This window comes from Callithrix jacchus, chromosome 17, assembly GCF_049354715.1.
Source record: "Callithrix jacchus isolate 240 chromosome 17, calJac240_pri, whole genome shotgun sequence".
Taxonomy (NCBI): Eukaryota; Metazoa; Chordata; class Mammalia; order Primates; family Cebidae; genus Callithrix; species Callithrix jacchus.
The window spans coordinates 17,345,683-17,364,421 of NC_133518.1; the positions used below are offsets into that span (position 1 = coordinate 17,345,683).

Sequence of the window (18,739 nt, forward strand, 5' to 3'; positions counted from 1 at the left end):
TCCATGTGTTCTCATTGTTCAACACCCAGCTATGAGTGAGAACATGTGGTATTTCGTTTTCTGTTCTTGTGTCAAAAACAGCTATTATTATTGCAGGGAAGAGAATTGTATTCTATAGGACACGTGCTGTTTAACTCCTATAAGCAATAAAGAAAAATTACCCATGTACATTTCTCATTCATCAGTAGAATCAATGGTATCAAAGAATTCAAACTGGGCATCTCCTAGTTAACTTCTGAAAGCAGAAGTGGTACTATCACTCGGGAGGAGACAAACTTAGTTATATCCTTTATTAAAAGAAAATTTAATGTATAAAAGAGTTATTTCTGAAATTAACTATGCGAGGACTTTTATGCTGTGATAAGTAAGGACCAGATCATCCTTTGGGTTATCATTAAGCTTACTCCAAATTGTAGATACTGATAGGTTAAACAATGTCACAAAAGAACTGTGAGTTGGTGCTTCTTGTGGAGACAGAGAAACAGAATATATGATCCAAAATTCTCTAGGCTATGTAACCTAGTCAAAGGACCTGAATGTCAGAGCTACAACTTAAATAGTGATTATTCTCACCAAATCTCAAACCTCTCTAAAGGCCATTTGAGAAAGCCAGTAATACCTACATGTGCAATTCAGGAACTCCTCTTAAAGATTCAGATATTATTATCATTATTATTCTTATTTATTTTGAGATGGAGTCTTGCTCTGTCACTCGGGCTGGAGTGCAATGGCACGATCTTGGCTCACTGCAACTTCTGCCTCCCAAGTTCAAGTGATTCTCCTGAGTAGCTGGGACTACAGGCATGTGCCACCACATCCAGCTAATTTTTGTATTTTTAGTAGAGACAACACGTTTTCACCATGTTGGTCAGGCTGGTCTCCAACTCCTGACCTCAGGTAATCCACCTGCCTCAGCCTCCCAAAGTGCTGGGATTACCGGCGTGAGTTACCGCGACCAGGCCAGCATTTCCTTTTTTTTAAAAAATTTTTAATTGGATTTTAGGTTTTGGGGTACATGAGCAGAGCATGCAAGACAGTTGCGTAGGTACACACATGGCAGTGTGCTTTGCCTTCCTTCTCCCCTTCACCCACATTTGGCATTTTTCCCCAGGCTATCCCTCCCCACCTCCCCCTCCCACTGGCCCTCCCCTTTTCCCCCCAATAGACCCCAGTGTTTAGTACTCCCCTTTCTATGTCCATGTGTTCTCATTTTTCATCACCCGCCTACGAGTGAGAATAGGCGGTGTTTCATTTTCTGTTCTTGTGTCAGTTTGCTGAGGATGATGTTCTCCAGATTCATCCATGTCCCTACAAACGACACAAACTCATCATTTCTGATTGCTGCATAATCTTCCATGGTGTATATGTGCCACATTTTTCCAATCCAGTCTATTATCAATGGGCATTTGGGTTGATTCCAGGTCTTTGCTATTGTAAACAGTGCTGCAATGAACATTCGTGTACATGTGTCCTTATAGTAGAACGATTTATAGTCTTTTGGATATATACCCAGTAATGGGATTGCTGGGTCAAATGGAATTTCTATTTCTAAGGCCTTGAGGAATCGCCACACTGTCTTCCACAATGGTTGAACTAATTTACACTCCCACCAACAGTGTAAAAGTGTTCCTTTTTCTCCACATCCTCTCCAGCATCCGTTGTCTCCAGATTTTTTAATGATCGTGGCGTGAGATGGTATCTCAATGTGGTTTTGATTTGCATCTCTCTGATGACCAGTGACGATGAGCATTTTTTCATATGATTGTTGGCCTCATATATGTCTTCTTTCGTAAAGTGACTGTTCATATCCTTTGCCCACTTTTGAATGGGCTTGTTTGTTTTTTTCCTGTAAATCTGTTTGAGTTCTTTGTAAATTCTGGATATCAGCCCTTTGTCAGATGGGTAAACTGCAAAAATTTTTTCCCATTCTGTTGGTTGCCGATTCACTCTAGTGACTGTTTCTTTTGCCATGCAGAAGCTGTGGAGTTTGATTAGGTCCCATTTGTCTATTTTGGCTTTTGTTGCCAATGCTTTTGGTGTTTTGTTCATGAAGTCCTTGCCTTCTCCTATGTCCTGGATAGTTTTGCCTAGATTTCCTTCTAGGGTTTTTATGGTGCCAGGTCTTATGTTTAAGTCTTTAATCCATCTGGAGTTAATTTTAGTGTAAGGTGTCAGGAAGGGGTCCAGTTTCTGCTTTCTGCACTTGGCTAGCCAGTTTTCCCAACACCATTTGTTAAACAGGGATTCCTTTCCCCATTGCTTGTTTTTGTCAGGTTTATCAAAGATTATATAGTTATAGATATGTTGTGTTGCCTTCGGTGCCTCTGTTTTGTTCCATTGGTCTATATCTCTGTTTTGGTACCAGTACCATGCTGTTTTGATTACTATAGCCTTGTAGTATAGTTTGAAATCCGGTAGTGTAATGCTCCCCGCTGTGTTCTTTTTGCTTAGAATTGACTTGGCTATGCAGGCTCTCTTTTGGTTCCATATGAAGTTCATGGTGGTTTTTTCCAGTTCTGTGAAGAAAGTCAATGGTAGCTTGATGGGGATAGCGTTGATTCTGTAAATTACTTTGGGCAGTATAGCCATTTTCATGATATTAATTCTTCCTAACCATGAACATGGAATGTTTCTCCATCTGTTTGTGTCCTCTCTGATTTTGTTGAGCAGTGGTTTGTAGTTCTCCTTGAAGAGGTCCCTTACGTACCTTGTGAGTTGTATTCCAAGGTATTTTATTCTTTTTGTAGCAATTGTGAATGGCAGTCGTTCTTGATTTGGCTTTCTTTAAGTCTGTTATTGGTGTATAGGAATGCTTGTGATTTTTGCACATTGATTTTATATCCTGAGACTTTGCTGAAGTTGCTTATCAGTTTCAGGAGTTTTTGGGCTGAGGCGATGGGGTCTTCTAGGTATACTATCATGTCGTCTGCAAATAGTCTTTTGGCTTCCACCTTTCCTATTTGAATACCCTTTATTTCTTTTTCTTGCCTGATTGCTCTGGCTAGAACTTCCAGAACTATATTGAATAGGAGTGGTGAAAGAGGGCATCCTTGTCTAGTGCCAGATTTCAAAGGGAATGCTTCCAGTTTTTGCCCATTCAGTATGATATTGGCTGTTGGTTTGTCATAAATAGCTTTTATTACTTTGAGATACGTTCCATCGATACCGAGTTTATTGAGGGTTTTTAGCATAAAGGGCTGTTGAATTTTGTCAAATGCCTTCTCTGCGTCAATTGAGATAATCATGTGGTTTTTGTTTTTGGTTCTGTTTATGTGGTGAATTACGTTTATAGACTTGCGTATGTTGAACCAGCCTTGCATCCCCGGGATGAATCCTACTTGATGATGATGGATAAGTTTTTTGATTTGCTGTTGCAATCGGCTTGCCAATATTTTATTGAAGATTTTTGCATCTATGTTCATCATGGATATTTGCCTGAAGTTTTCTTTTCTTGTTGGGTCTCTGCCGGGTTTTGGTATCAGAATGATGTTGGTCTCGTAAAATGATTTGGGAAGGATTTCCTCTTTTTGGGTTGTTTGGAATAGTTTTAGAAGGAATGGTACCAGCTCCTCTTTGTGTGTCTGGTAGAATTCGGCTGTGAACCAGTCTGGACCTGGGCTTTTTTTTGAGTGGTAGGCTCTTAATTGCTGCCTCGACTTCTGACCTTGTTATTGGTCTATTCATAGTTTCAGCTTCCTCCTGGTTTAGGCTTGGGAGGATGCAGGAGTCCAGGAATTTATCCATTTCTTCCATGTTTACTAGTTTATGTGCATAGAGTTGTTTGTAATATTCTCTGATGATGGTTTGAATTTCTGTGGAATCTGTGGTGATTTCCCCTTTATCATTTTTTATTGCATCTATTTGGTTGTTCTCTCTTTTCTTTTTAATCAATCTGGCTAGTGATCTATTTTGTTGATCTTTTCAAAAAACCAGCTCTTGGATTTATTGATTTTTTGAAGGGTTTTTCGTGTCTCAATCTCCTTCAGTTCAGCTCTGATCTTAGTTATTTCTTGTCTTCTGCTGGGTTTTGAGTTTTTTTGATCTTGCTCCTCTAGCTCTTTCAATTTTGAGGATAGGGTGTCAATTTTGGATCTCTCCATTCTCCTCATATGGGCACTTATTGCTATATACTTTCCTCTAGAGACTGCTTTAAATGTGTCCCAGAGGTTCTGGCATGTTGTGTCTTCGTTCTCATTGGTTTCGAAGAACTTCTTTATTTCTGTCTTCATTTCATTGTTTACCCAGTCAACATTCAAGAGCCATTTGTTCAGTTTCCATGAAGCTGTGCGGTTCTGGGTTGGTCTCTGTATTCTGAGTTCTAACTTGATTGCACTATGGTCTGAGAGGCTGTTTGTTATGATTTCAGTTGTTTTGCATTTGTTGAGCAGTACTTTACTTCCAATTATATGGTCAATTTTAGAGTGGGTGTGATGTGGTGCTGAGAAGAATGTGTATTCTGTGGATTTGGGGTGGAGAGTTCTGTAAATGTCTATCAGGTTTGCTTGCTCCAGGTCTGAGTTCAAGCCCTGGATATCCTTGTTGATTTTCTGTCTGGTTGATCTGTCTAATATTGACAGTGGAGTGTTAAAGTCTCCCACTATTATTGTGTGGGTCATTCTCTGTCCAGCTTTGTTCCCTTGCTGGTGAGGAGTTTTGGTCCTTTCTAGGAGGCGAGGTGTTCTGGTTTCGGGTGTTTTCCTCTGTTTTGCGCTGGTTTTCCCCCATCTTTGTGGATTTATCCATTTGTCATCTGCGTAGTTGCTGACTTTTCAATTGGGTCTCTGGGTGGACACCCAGATTGTTGATGATGAAGCATTTCTGTTACTTGGTTTTCCTTCTACCAGTCTAGCCCCTTCACTGTACGACTGCTGAGGTCCACTCCAGGCCCTGCTTGTCTGGGGTGCACCTATAGCAGCTGTGGCACAGTGAGGGATGCTACCAGTTTCTTTTTCTGCTATCTTTGTCCCAGGATGATGCCTGCCTAATGACAGTCTTTTGGATATAGAGGGGTCAGGGAGCTGCTTGAGGAGACAGTCTGTACTTTATAGGAGCTCAATTGCTGAGCTGTGAGCTCTGTTTTTCATTCAGGGCTGTTAGGCTGCTATGTTTGATTCTGCTGCAACAGAGCTCATAAAAAAACCCTTTTTTTCTCAAATGCTCTGTGTTGGGGGGTTTGGGCTTTATTTTTGGATGTCTGTTGAGGTGTCCTGCCCAGCTAGGAGGCAGACTAGCCACTGTTTGCCTGCCGAGGCTCCGCCCTGCTGTTGTGTGGTTCACCCTGTTGCTGCAGGCTCTGCTGTTCTGCTGTGGTCTCCGCCACGCCCTGCGGCGGAGTCTCTCTGTTGAAGCGGGTTGCCTCGGCAACGGCAGGCTGCGTCAGCAGTGGGCGTGTATCTCAGTAGAGATGGGTTGCCTCGGTAATGGTGGATGCCCCTCCCCCACAGAGCGTCTCGGACCGTCTACACGGGGAGCATTTGAAATCGTGGTTTTGTTCGTCCCACTGGGCTACCTCAAACGCTCTGTCCCTGCAATCCCCTGGGCTGGTCCACTGTCCAAGTCTCGTTCAGTCTCAAGTCCAGCCCTCTCAAGTCTCAGGTTGTGGGTTCAACAGGGCACCCGGACAAGCGCGCCCTGTGGGGAGTGCTGGGTAGGGCCAGCCGCCGCCACCCCAGCTGCCGGCTTCGCCAGGCAGAGGTACTGCCTGGCATCCCACATCTCCTTTATACTTGGGAATTTCCTCATTCTGTGGGCAACAAAGATCAGTCCGGAAATGCAGCTCCGACTCACCTCTCCGCAGATTCAACGAGAGCTCCAGTCCTGGGTTGTTCTCATGGCGCCATCTTCGAGTCAATCTCAGCATTTCCTTTTTTACACAAATTTTTGAAGGATATTTTAAAAATCAGCTTCACTTCACCTACTTTTGGAATGTAAAGTAAAATCACTTCTTTTTTTTTTTTCCAGGAAGAAAGGAAAACTAAATAATAAAAAATGATGTGGTGGGTGGTGGTTATTTTAGAATGAATGATCAGGGAGAGGAAAATGACTGTTGAGCTAAGAAGGAGCTGGCCAAAAGAAGGTCTGGGGCACAAGAATTTTAGGCAGAACAAGCTGACTAGAAGGTTTGAGATTTGTCTGAGTACAGAGTCATTTTGGAATATTCAGGGGCCCTCTATGTTGGGGCAAAGTGGGAGTGGGTGATAGGAGTGATCTGAGATGAGGTTGGAGGAGTAGGTGAGAGCCAGGTCAGGCAGATCTAGGAAAAAGTTTAAATTTATTCTAATAATAATTGGAAGCTATTGGACATGATCTGATCTCATCTAGGTTTTTAAAAGATTGCCCTTGCCCACGCTGCTGTACAGAAAATGGATGGCATGAGACAGGAGTGGAAGAGAGGAGAATGTCTAAGTGAGGAATGATAGTGATTGTACTGGGAAGGTAAGAAATGGAAAGAGGTGACTGTATTCACAATATAGTTTTGAAAAATGGCCAACAAAACACTTTGATGGATTATACATAGGGCATGAGATAAAGAAGAAAAAAGCTTGACTCAGTGGCTAAGGCTGCCATTGAGTGAAATAGGAAGAATGAAAAGGCCCACATTATTTTGCAGTGCCTGAAAAAAGAGATTGTTTGTGGACATGTTAAGCTTGAGATTCCTTTTAGATATGAAAGAAAAGATGTTTGCAAGGTTAAGGGTGTCCTTGATAATTGTTTTTACTAAAGTATCAAGGAAGTAGGGAAAGTGACTAAAGACAAGCCTTTTTAAAGAAGTTTTAAAGTGAAGAGAAGCAGGGACATGGTGTGATAGCTAAGATGGATATAGAGTTATGAAAGATTTGTTTAAGATGGAAGACACTGAAACACTTATTTGTAACCTTCTGGTAATAAATTAGCAATGTATTCTTATGAAGGGTGGAATGAAGTTCTCAACAGATAAGAGAAGGAGAGATCAAAGTGGAGGTCTGGCCTTCATAGGAGCAGGGATGGTTAATGCACAGCAAATGGAAGGGGGGCAAAAAGTGTGAATACAGTTGTGGGTGGTTTTGCAGGTTTGGAGGTAGGAAGATGAGGAATCCCCACTGATTTCTGTATTTTATGAGTCAATGATGAGGCCAGATCATCAGCCAAGTGTGGTGGGGAGAGAATGGGAATATAGGAAATTTGGTGGGAAATAGAAACTGTAGTATGGGAAATTGAAAATCTGAAAGCATAATAGGATTTTTGAGCTGTGCTATGTGTCCAATTGAGAGTTGTAGCCATGGATCTAAAATTAAACAGTTAACATGGTTGGTCACGTGTTTTTCCCGGGGAATGTTCAGAGTTGGCTCAGGTATAGAGTAGCTGTGGCCATTGAGTTTAGCTCTGTTAGGGAACTTTACCAGGAAAATATAATAATGAGGAGAGATGGAGCTTTTGCACATCATTGTAATTATGGACTATGGGAATCTGGATATGAAAAAATGATAGTGATGATTGGTGAATAAGCACAGGGCCAATGATCAAAGATCTCTATGAGGTCAAAGACTTATTACAGAGAAGGTACTTTGGTAAGTGAAATCATCTGGGGAGCTATTGACACATAGGAGTGTTCATTAATCTTCCCCAAAGAGTCTGATTTAGTTGGTTTGGATTGGAACCTTAGGATCAGTGTTCTAAAGAGCTATGCAAGTAATTATAGATGCAACCGTGGTTAAAAGCCACTTAATAGGAAGATGGGCAATCAGTTCACACTGTGGGGATCAGTTAGCTGGAAGGTGTGAGGCCACTGGGCAACTGCTCTCTTCTGCAGCTGGTGTTTGTTTGGTGACCTGGGAGTGACTTGGGAATAAACAAGAGTTTCTTCCTCCACTGGTCAAACAGTGTCCACAAGAGTAAATTTGAATGTAACTACAGTAAATATTACCTGGGATGAAAATCCCAGCTGTTAACATGAGCACATTTTCATTGTTACAAAGATCCCTCCTGGGTTTCTCTGAGCCTACTGTGGTGTGGTAGCTGGGGAGAGTAAAGAACGATCCTACCTGCATGCAAGGCTCTGTGGGGACCCTCTCAAGGCATCTGGGTCATAGGTGCTCTGAAGCCACTCATGAAGCCCCTCTCCACTCTTCATTATGGAGGAATAATTATTATTCTTGTGTCTATATAGCCAAGAGTGATGAAAAAAGAATCAGCAAAGCAACCCAAAGCACAAATTCTCTATAACTCTCTTTCTTTCATTCTACAGACAAAAAACATGATAAAGTGTCACTTATAGCCTGAGATAAAAAAGGAATTTTTTTTAATTGAACCATTTTATTCTGTTTTAGAATAAAAACCTTGCTTTAATATTGTAAAGTGTACTCAGGTATGCCATGCTGCCAGTTATTGTTGGGACACGAAATGCCCCAGTCAGTGACTCAGAGGGCTGGGAAATGCGTGAACTCATACTTTCAGAGCAAGTGGAATTAGTGTTTACAGTTTTCTTTATTGAAATTCGCCTGGGACACCTCAGTCTACACAGGTATTGTCATAGTACTTGCTTTGATGCTCTGAATGCCTCAGAAATGTGTTCAATATCATGATTTGTGGGTGCTCTAAAAGGTTCTGTTGTTAACATGCAAGCAAACAGCACTAAATGATATTATCTAAACCATGGCTGCCAACTACTGGATCTTAATAATGAAACCAAATTACAAAACATTGCCTTGTAGAGCTATATAAAAGATATAAAATTAAAATAAAAAATATCAACCAGCTTTAAATATTCCAATTCTCCTACAGTGCAGTTTCCACATCTTTATCACTACTGAATGTTTTAAGGAGAAAGTTAACAAAAAGAATCAAAATAGATCAAAATATTTAAATGTTTGGATCCTTTTATTCCATGGCCTTCATAAAAACACAAAAGTGGCCAGGTTTTTCCCACTAGTGCTTCAAATATCAAAAAGATTCACTAGTAGTTTATAATTAGCAATGAACTCTATGCTGAGTCATCTGCAAGTCACAGGCCCAAGGACCAGTGGTACTGTGTGTTACAGGCTGCCAAAATAATTCCTCACATTCTGAATCCTCTTGAAATATGATGGAATTAGTCAAGGTATCATGACTAAATTCCAGGCATAAAAGGAAAAACAGGTTCATTGATGCCTAGTTTTAAAGTCCTAAAAAAGGGCGGAGGATTACTTATTTGAAAATACAGCTAAGTACATTCTCATATTATGATTATTTACATTTGTATACTGAAAATACTGATTATTTGGACAGATCTGTGATATGCCCTTTGCTACAAAATGAAGTTCTTAACAATGAGCATGAATAATTTATCTTCTTTATATAATGAAAGAATGTATTAAATCTTCATTTATATTCCAAACATTAAAAAACAAAATCAAAAATGTTAAGCCTGGAAAACTAAGAAAAAAAGACCCGCCCATGATGCTGCTGCTCAGCGCATCAACTTCTGCAAGGACACAGTATGTTTGCTGACTTTAAAATGTCCATTCTTTAAAACATTAGTTGCTTTTTATACAGCTATACGAAGTTCTTAATGTTTCTTTGGCAATGGAATATAATTGAATTTTACAACTATATAAAAAAGTTACCTTTGCCTAAGAAACAGTATTTACTGTGTGTACATAGTTGACTGACAAAATTCTCTACCATCCAGCACCCTAATTAACTGACGAAATAAGCTACCTCATATTACAGGATTCCCCAAAAGAAAGGAGGAAAAACATACACACACACACACACACACACACACGCACACGCACACACACACACGCACACATACACACGCACACATACACACAAATCTCTGTGGCTCAAAACACAGTATCACAGCTCTATCTGCAGGCAACTTGCAATTGCCAAATATAATTTAGTGATAAAAAAAACCTTTCAGTGATGAAAAAATACTTTTAAGTACCACTGAAATACTTTAGTTTATACATAAGAAATTACTTAAGCTTCGGCTATTCCAAATATATTTAATGCTCATGTTGTATATTTAAGGCTCATGAGCCTTCCACCCCAAAAAGTAACTGCATTTTATCTTTGAAATTAAGCAGAAAAACAAAAAAACTAAAACCAAGTGCTGGTGACAAATGTACAGTGAATTCACTTCGTCATTCTTCGCAAAGACTGAAATCAATTTTCAGGACCATGAAGAGCTAGAAATTCACCTATTTTCAGAGACGTGTTTGTAGACTATTCAGCAACTTTGTTGTCTTTCCTATATTCAAAGTCTGCAAACTCCCGGCCCCCATGACCTCCTCAGAATCCCCCATGAAATCCTTGAGGGGCAGTGAAGGTACCACCTCTGCCACCAACACACCCTCTGCCACCATGGAAACCAAGACCTCCTCTGCCTCTGTATCCCCCACGACCATGGTTTGGATGAAGTGGAATTCCAAATGTTTCAGCATTTAATCTTCTTTCTTTAGCCCAGGTTGGTCTCCATTCTCTATTGTCATCACAAGAAATATTATCAAAGAAGGATTTAGTTTTGTCATAATAGCAATTAGGTCCAAGTGGATCTTCTTCATCAGCATTTCCTTCGCTGTTTTGAGTATCAACTCCCGAGTCTCCTTTATCTTCACCATTTACAGGCTTCTCCTGTTTCTCAAGTTTATCTTCTTTTAATTTAAGCTTATTATGAAACTCTCTGTCAATCTCTTCCTTGTTGAATTGTGCATTTGCACTTTCAAAGTCAAAGTCTTTCTCAAATTTTATTGGCCCATCTCGCCGAATACCAAATCTTCCCCTGCCACCCCGATGGAGCTGAAGGAGCACCTGGAGCTACTTGTTTCTTGTTATCATTTCTCAGTTGCTAATTTTCTGGCCTTGAAACTTTGTGTACTTCAGCTTGCCTGTGCTCCTGATTCTCTGTTGCTTTTTGGCTGGTAGATGGCAAAGGCCTGGTTGATACAGGACTCCTCCCAACAGGTGCTGGAGCAGGTAAGTGGGCCAAGGCGCTCTGCACTGCTTGTTCCATGGTTGGGCTTTTTCTCAAAGGGTCTAACTGAGGGCTTGAACGACCTTGAGATAACTGTGTTTTTAGGGATCTTGTATCCTGTGTAAAGGCAGAACCAACCGCACTACTTTGGGGTAAGGTACCACTGTTTGATGTTTCTGTTCCAAAGGATGTCAAAGATCTTCCAGCAATACCAACAGCACCAAACTGCTGCCCAGCTAAGGAACTTGGACTGAACTGACTGTGTGTGGGCATCCTGCTGAAAGGCCCATAAGAACCCATGGACTGGAATGAAGAAGTTGATGAGCCTAGTGAGGACTGAATGATAGCTGGGTCTTGAGGCAAGGAACACTGTGGTTTTGGTGGCTCACAAACAGTGAGGTCTTTAATGTCACTCTCACGGAATATAATGTATTCAAAGACTTCATCTCGAGATGGTATTAGACGATCTGTTGGTCTGTCTTCTGTACCAAAGGATTGAACTTTGGCGAGGGCTACGGTGGGGTTTTCGGTGTTGATGGTATAGAGGATGCCCTCCTAGTGGATCTCCGCCTTAGAGACGAGGCCGATCTTGCTGCCGATGTAAGGGGTGCCCCCGCTCATGGTGCCGCCGCCCTGGGCTGCTCGCAGAGAGGCAGATCCCACGCCACTGCCACCCGCTCTGCATGTCCGCTCGCTCCGTAGGCGCCTACAGCAGCCGCTTCAGACCCAACATCAAAAAGGAATTTTCTTTATAGCAACCGACAAAAATATCAAGTTAGAACTATTTCAGAATAAAGTCCTCTAAAGGACAAAGTGCATTTGTGATACACAACACTAGTTCCTAGTCTTGCTGAATTCTGCAACCACAAATTGCCAGAGTAACTCCAGAGGCTAGCAGAAAGCTTGTTTCATGGAAAGATATATATATATATATGGACCTTTATGTCCCTGTACCATCTCTGTCTAGGTACAGGAACCAGAGAGATAAGCTTCCAAGTTATAAAGTCAACACTGACCCTCTTATTCACTTGCATGACCACAAAGTAACCAAGTGGCAGAAAACAGATGTGGAATCAAAGGACAAATGCCATGTAGTATCCAACCATGATGAGCTCAAATGTGGCCAGACAACTTACAGAACTTCCCACGCAGAGCTTTTATTGCTCACTACTATCACCGTGCGGGCAAAGGGAGAGTAGCCCCTCAAAAAAAAAAAAAAAAAAAAAAGAATGGTTTAAAAGAAAATAAATTGCAACACTTTAAAAATGTTAAAGGATGCTTTTTATTGCTTTTAGTGGAGTTTATAAAAAAAGAAATAAAAATAAGCAATGTCCAAAATAGCAAATTTGACTGTAACTATAGTAAATATTCACTGGGATGATAATCCTAACTGTTAACATGAATACATTTCCATTGTTACAAACATTTGGTTTAAGTTAATCCCCAGAATATATTACTGCCAAAAGGAATCTCATTGACAAGAGCTAATGCATTAGTTACTCTTAAAACTATCCCCCTTGAACTGTTGACTTACTGGTAGTGTTCGTCATGGAAAATACTATTTTTATTACCACTGTCATCAAACTCAGTGAAGTTCAGAGATATTTGCTTGTAGTCACTACAGCTTATTCCTTTGCTGATTAGAGTCCACATGTGTGAACAAGAGACTAGAGGTTTGGGTGATGCCACATTTCTATCAGATGACAATGTGATTGTGATTGGATCGGATGAAAGTGTTTGGCTGGACTTCCAATCCAGATTCTTTCAACTAAAGCCAGCAGGCAAGAAAGCAGAAACAAAATGCACAGTGAACTCATTTAAAAATGTTCTTATATAAACAGCTTTGCTTGGAAGTGCTAAGGGTGAGGGTGATAGGTAGAGGTTACTTAACATTTCCCTCCAGCTTCTCAGATACTCCCCAGCCTCAGATTTGCAAATATCTCTCAACATTTCAGAACTATAAAGGAAACACAAATTAGGAAGCATCACCAGAACTCTTTTAAATCTAGCATTTAAATAGAATAATGTAATACGATGGAAAGATTTTTGGCCAAAAGAGATTTGAGAATGTAGGTTGAGCCCTAGTTCCATCATTAAATAACTTTTGGCCAAGTCATTTCCTATCCTAATCAGTAAAATGAGAGAGGTCTAGTGTAACCATGGTTTGCAAATGGTTTTTTTCAGGACCCTTCAGGAAAGGAGTGAATGGGGGGACTCTACCAAAGTATATTGTTTGTCTTAGGTATTGAAGCTTTTTTTGTTTTGTTTTTGTTACTGTTCTTTTTCCAACTTTTAGGTTTAGGTTCAGGGAGTATATGTGCAGGTTTACTGCATGGGTAAATCATGCGTAGTGGGGGTTTGGTTTACAGATTACTTTGTCATCTAGGTAACGATTAGAGTATTTGAGAAGTAGGAGCTTTTTTTGAAGAAAGATATCTGTCATCAAAAAATTTCACAAAGGATTTTATTAGATGCCCTTTAAAGTCTCTTTAAAGAATGGATACTTTGAATTCACAATAGTAAATTCACAGCAGTTATTTCTAAACTGTTTTTTGTGTGTTTGATTTTTGAGACAGAGTCTCACTCTGTCTCCCAGGTTGGAGTGCAGTGGTGTGATCTCAACTCACTGTAACCTGGGTTCAAGCAATTCTTGTGCCTCAGTCTCCCCAGTAGCTGGGACTACAGGGGTGCACCACAACATCTGGATAATTTTTTGTATTTTTAGTAGAGACAGGGTTTCACTGTGTTGGCCAGCCTGTTCTCGAACTGCTGGCCTCAATCGATCTGACTGCCATAGCCTCCCAATATGCTGGGATTACAGGCGTGAGCCACCCCACTGGCCAGTTTCTAAACTTTTTGATAAGCAATAGTTTCTAAACTTTTTGCATCCTAATCAGTAAAACTACTTTTGCCGTGCAATTCCAAAATTGCATGACAAATATTAAATTTTAGGGTAAATCATACATTTATTTTATGATTAAAACTTTTTATTATCAACATTAATACCTTTATTACTTAACATTATTAATATTAACATCAAAAGTTTTACTGAAAGTAATGGCATTTGAATATGTTACCTGATTGGTTGGTCATTGTAACTGCATAGGTCTTGCTAATTTTCTGCTACCACAGTAGGGCTTATAGTTGATCTTCAATATTTTATTTTTAATCTTTTATTTATTTATTTTTTTAAGATGGGGTGTCACCATGTTGGTTAGGCTGGTCTTGAACTCCTGACCTCAGGTGATCCACCTGCCTTGGCCTCCAAAGTGCTTGGATTACAGGCATGAGCCACTACGCCCAGCCTAATCTTCAATATTAATGGCTGTACTTTCTGTTGGGACTTGCAAACAAAAATTAAATAAATGGTCTCCAGCTTTAGGATTTTCTGAGTGATTCACACAGTCACAAGATGTTGGAAGATGGTAAATGTATTGTTTTTAATTCCAGACAAAAACCACTCTGGTTCATTTAGGCAGGAAGATTTTATTAAAAGATTTTAGACAGTTTACAGATTTCTGGGAGGATCAGAGAACCAGGCTTGGATGCTTCACATAGCAACTAGAAGAAATGCCCTTCCACAGCATAGGACTGGCCTAACCAAACATTGTAGCTATCCCTGCTTACTTCTCAACATGAATGATGCTTAGGACAGAATGACAGAATCTCTAACACAGTGTTGCTGCCCCAGGAACTCCTGCTGCCTCTGCCTCTGGGCTTCAGGGAGGTTCACTTGCCCCTAGAGACCACTGACTCACGCTGATCATTCTGTCTCCATATCTCTACAAGTGTGTCTGCTGTTAGACTATTTGGTGAGACTAATTGCATTGAAGAGGGTGGGTCTAGCCATGCTGTTTGCCAACAAATCCTGATAAGGAGAAGGGCCATACTGGGTAGGATGTCTGGTAATTGAAGAAAGAGCTGCACCCCTTTAAGGAGGGGCCAGAGTCCAAGAAGGCAAAACTTGGCTGACAGGCTGGTCTGGAATCAGTCTTTGTGTGATCCTGAACGAGAGAGTAGAATGGGCACCAGAGCTTCTGGGCCAGAAGCAGGGCTCAGCTTCTAATGAATGGCTTGGCTGCTGTAGGCCAGGTAGGCGTGTCAGAGTCAGTATGAGGGATGTTAGGAGACCACTGTTCTCAGCCAGCCAGTTTGGGTTCGGGCTTAGAGGACAGAGAGCAAGTAAGACACAGCAAACAAGTGTGAGCCAAATGCTCAAAAGATGTCTGGAAGCTTAAATTCACTTGAAGCCCAGTTTTGATTCTGGTTACAGGAATAGCCATCTACTACCAGACTCTCATCACTGGGGAAAAGGAGCTTCCACCATCCCAATCTTTAGAGGTTTCAGAACTTACCAGGCTATAGTGGTTCCTACCAGACAGTCAAAATGAAAGCAATGCTTATTTACTGCTGCACAATAAATCACCCCAACATAGTGGTATAAAACAATAATCATTTTATTGCACTCATGTGTCTCTGCTCCACAATATTTGGGACCTCAGCTGGAAAGACTCAAATGCCTGAGGAGAACTCAAAACGCTGGGATTGAACTCATCTGAGGACGTCTTCACTCATCTACCTGGCTCCTATGCTGGAATAAGTCACAAACTGGGTTCAGCTGTGACTGTTGGCCAGCGAACCTGGTGAGGGCTCTCTTTGTGAATTGGGCTTCTCACAGCATGGCTGCTGGGTTCTGAGATGAAGCACTCAAGAGGGAGCCTGTAGAGAGAAAACGTTTCAAGAAACCTAGGCAGAAGCTGCATGAGCTTTTATGGCCAAACCTTAGAAGTCATATAACATCACCCTGCACCATTTTATCAGTTGAAGCAATCACAAACCTATCCAGATTCATGGAAAGAAGACATAGATAGATCCCATGTCTTGATGGGAAGAATGTCAAAACATTTGGGACCATGTTATGAAACTGCCGCTAAGAAAAATGAAGTGAAAGAGAATAACTCAAAACACATTAGTTGCATATAAATATTGACTAAAACTTGAATAGCCTAGTTTAGTTTATTTAAAGAAAAACACATATCAAAGACTTACCATGTAACAAGCACGGTGCAAGGGGCCTGGAATACAGAGCTAAGGCACAGCCCTCAAGAAGCTTACAATCCACTGGAGAAAACAGACTTACATGCTTTATTGTAACTGAAAGTCAAATGAGAAAATTGAATGAAGACAGACAGTATAAGAGTGTTATGATAATCTACAGGAAGGAATAATTAGCATGGGGAAGAGACCATGTTGTCTAAAAGAAGATATGTGAGGTTAGAAATTGGTTAGACCTTAATTTGAACGTTACCTTCATCATTTGTTAGATTGAACCATGCCAAACTGCTTTGTTGTGGGTAAAAAACTAGTTGACTCTCAGCAACTTAATGTAATTCAGTATACTACTACCTACGCCAGCTCAAAAAGTTATTTTACTTCTGGGAAAGTCTGTTTCTTGATTAGTAAACAGGGGTTAAAAATGTCATAGAGTTATTTGCAAAAATAAGGTAACATATGCAAAATACAAGTATAGTACTTAGCACAGAGTAAGCACTTAATAAATAGTTGTTGTTGTGTGATTCTATTTACAAGTGACAGTCAGTCCTGCCTTTGTTTTGGGACTGAGAGGTTTCTTTTAAATAAAAAGATTCAAGAAAAAAATTGAAACTGTCTCAGCAAATCATCACAGGTGTTTTCAAGTCTAGACTTCCCAGTATTTTTATGGACTAAATAATCTGCAATCCTTCCCTTCACAAATCACTCAGGAATTCTGCTTAATAACTAATCAATGCTCTTTAAAAAAGTAAGGAAAGTCTCTGAGGCCCAACACAATGGGAATCAAAATCCTGGCAGCCTTTGGTTGTGGAAGGGGAGATAATAGCCTTGACATCTCAGGGTGTAGGTTTCAAAACTTTCATGGAGTCAGGACATAAAGCTCTGGCCCCACATGAGCTGGGGAGATAAGAACTGATACCCTTGCATAAATCTGGGTCTCATAGAGCTACATGATCAATGAAATGCTGGTCTAGAAAATCATCAGCTCACTAGAAAAAGAAATAACAAGGAAGCTTCTATCTCATCTGGCCTCTGGGTTAAAAAAAAAAAAGTGTCCCTTGACAATACTTTCCAACAGGCCTATCACTTACATCTGTGGTTCTAATTACATTTCCTCCGTAGTTTGTGAAATGTCAGGCTGATAAATTAGTGAAAAAATTGATAACACTCGGGCATCTAAGAAAAGCAAAGGTAAAATCATTCTGAAAGGATATGTCCAGTAATTTTAAACATGATTTCCACAGAGAAAATCTTGTGAACTCATAACTTAAAATTCTAAAGTATGGAAAAACAATTTTCCTGAGCAATAAACAAACAGAAGGATTAAAAAGATCCCTAGAAACTTCAGATAATAGAGCTGTCAGATGAAAGAAATATATTTGAAATGTTTAAAAACTTAAACTGGCCAGGTGCAGTGGCTCACACCTGTAATCCCAGCACTTTGGGAGGCAGAGGAAGGCAGATCGCTCGAGCCCAGGAGTTCGAGACCAGCCTGGCCAACATGGTGAAAACCTGTCTCTACTAAAAATGCAAAAATTCGCTAGGCATCATGATGTAGTCCTGTAATCCCAGCTACTCAGGCGGTTGAGGCAGGAGAATCACTTGAACCCGGAAGACAAAGTTTATATTGAGCCGAGATCATGCCTTGCACGCTAGCCTGGGTAAAAGAGCCAGACTCTGTCTCAAAACCAAAACCAAAACAAAACCCAAAAACAAAAACAACCAAAAAATTTAATTGTAAGATTAAAAAATATGACAAGACACTATGAAAAGATAACAGGCACGTTTTAAAAAATAATCATATATAAATTATGGAAATTTTAAAAATAATTAAGATAAAAAATTTAATTGACAGTTTAAATAGCTTATTAGATAGAGGTAAAGAGAGAATAAGAGAACTTGAATATAAATTTCAAGAAATTATTTAGAAGTTAGCATAAGATAATAAAGAGAGACTAATAAATACAGAAGATAGAGCAAGAAGATCTAACATATCTGAGCAGAAAACAAGAAAAAAGAATTGAGAGGGTGAAGAAAAAGCAATATTTAAAAATGTAATGGCTGAAGATTTTCTCAAATTGTTTAAAAATTAGAATCCTTACATTTACACAGTACAGTTTTTGAGCAAAATATGCCTTATCAGTGGCAGACAAGAAGAGTTGATACAAATATCCCCTCAAGGAATTTATAGTCTATGAGGAGAGATCACAGAGATACAGACAAAACCAACATGTAAAACTGAGATGCCATAGGAGATCATGACTGTGATGGTGAGTGATTGTTTTTCCACTTGAAAGAACATATTAGAACTTTATGGGAGGAGGTGATGTTTGTCTTGAATCTTAAAAGATGGGTAATCTGAACATGTGAAGAAGATGTGTAATTCACATCACTGCCTACTTAATCTTCCTAAGGCAAATTCTGATAATGTCATTCTCCTGTTCAGAATCTTCAGGATCTCTCAACTATCTTCAAGATAAAGCTCCCAAATTTTGCCATTCATTCTAAGCCTCCATGGCATGTGTCCAACCTATCTTTCCAAACTGATTTTCAGTAAAGTTGCTTCTTGAATCCCATAACATAGGCTGCCTAAAATCTTTGCTGCTTCTGTGTATATCCATGTTTCCCCACCTCTCTTGCTATACCCAATGTAGAATACCTTTGAATAAGAGGCAAAAATCTGGGGCTTTATCCTGACAATAACTGAGGGATCTTGAAAATTGTGGTAGAAGAAAGACACCTTCAGAATAC

The 18,739-nt window shown here is 40.1% G+C and overlaps 1 pseudogene; it reads right to left on the reverse strand.

The window, feature by feature from the left end:
- Positions 1-10,173: 10,173 nt before the first annotated feature.
- Positions 10,174-11,557, reverse strand: LOC103788743 (protein LSM14 homolog A pseudogene; annotated as a pseudogene).
- Positions 11,558-18,739: the final 7,182 nt, after the last annotated feature.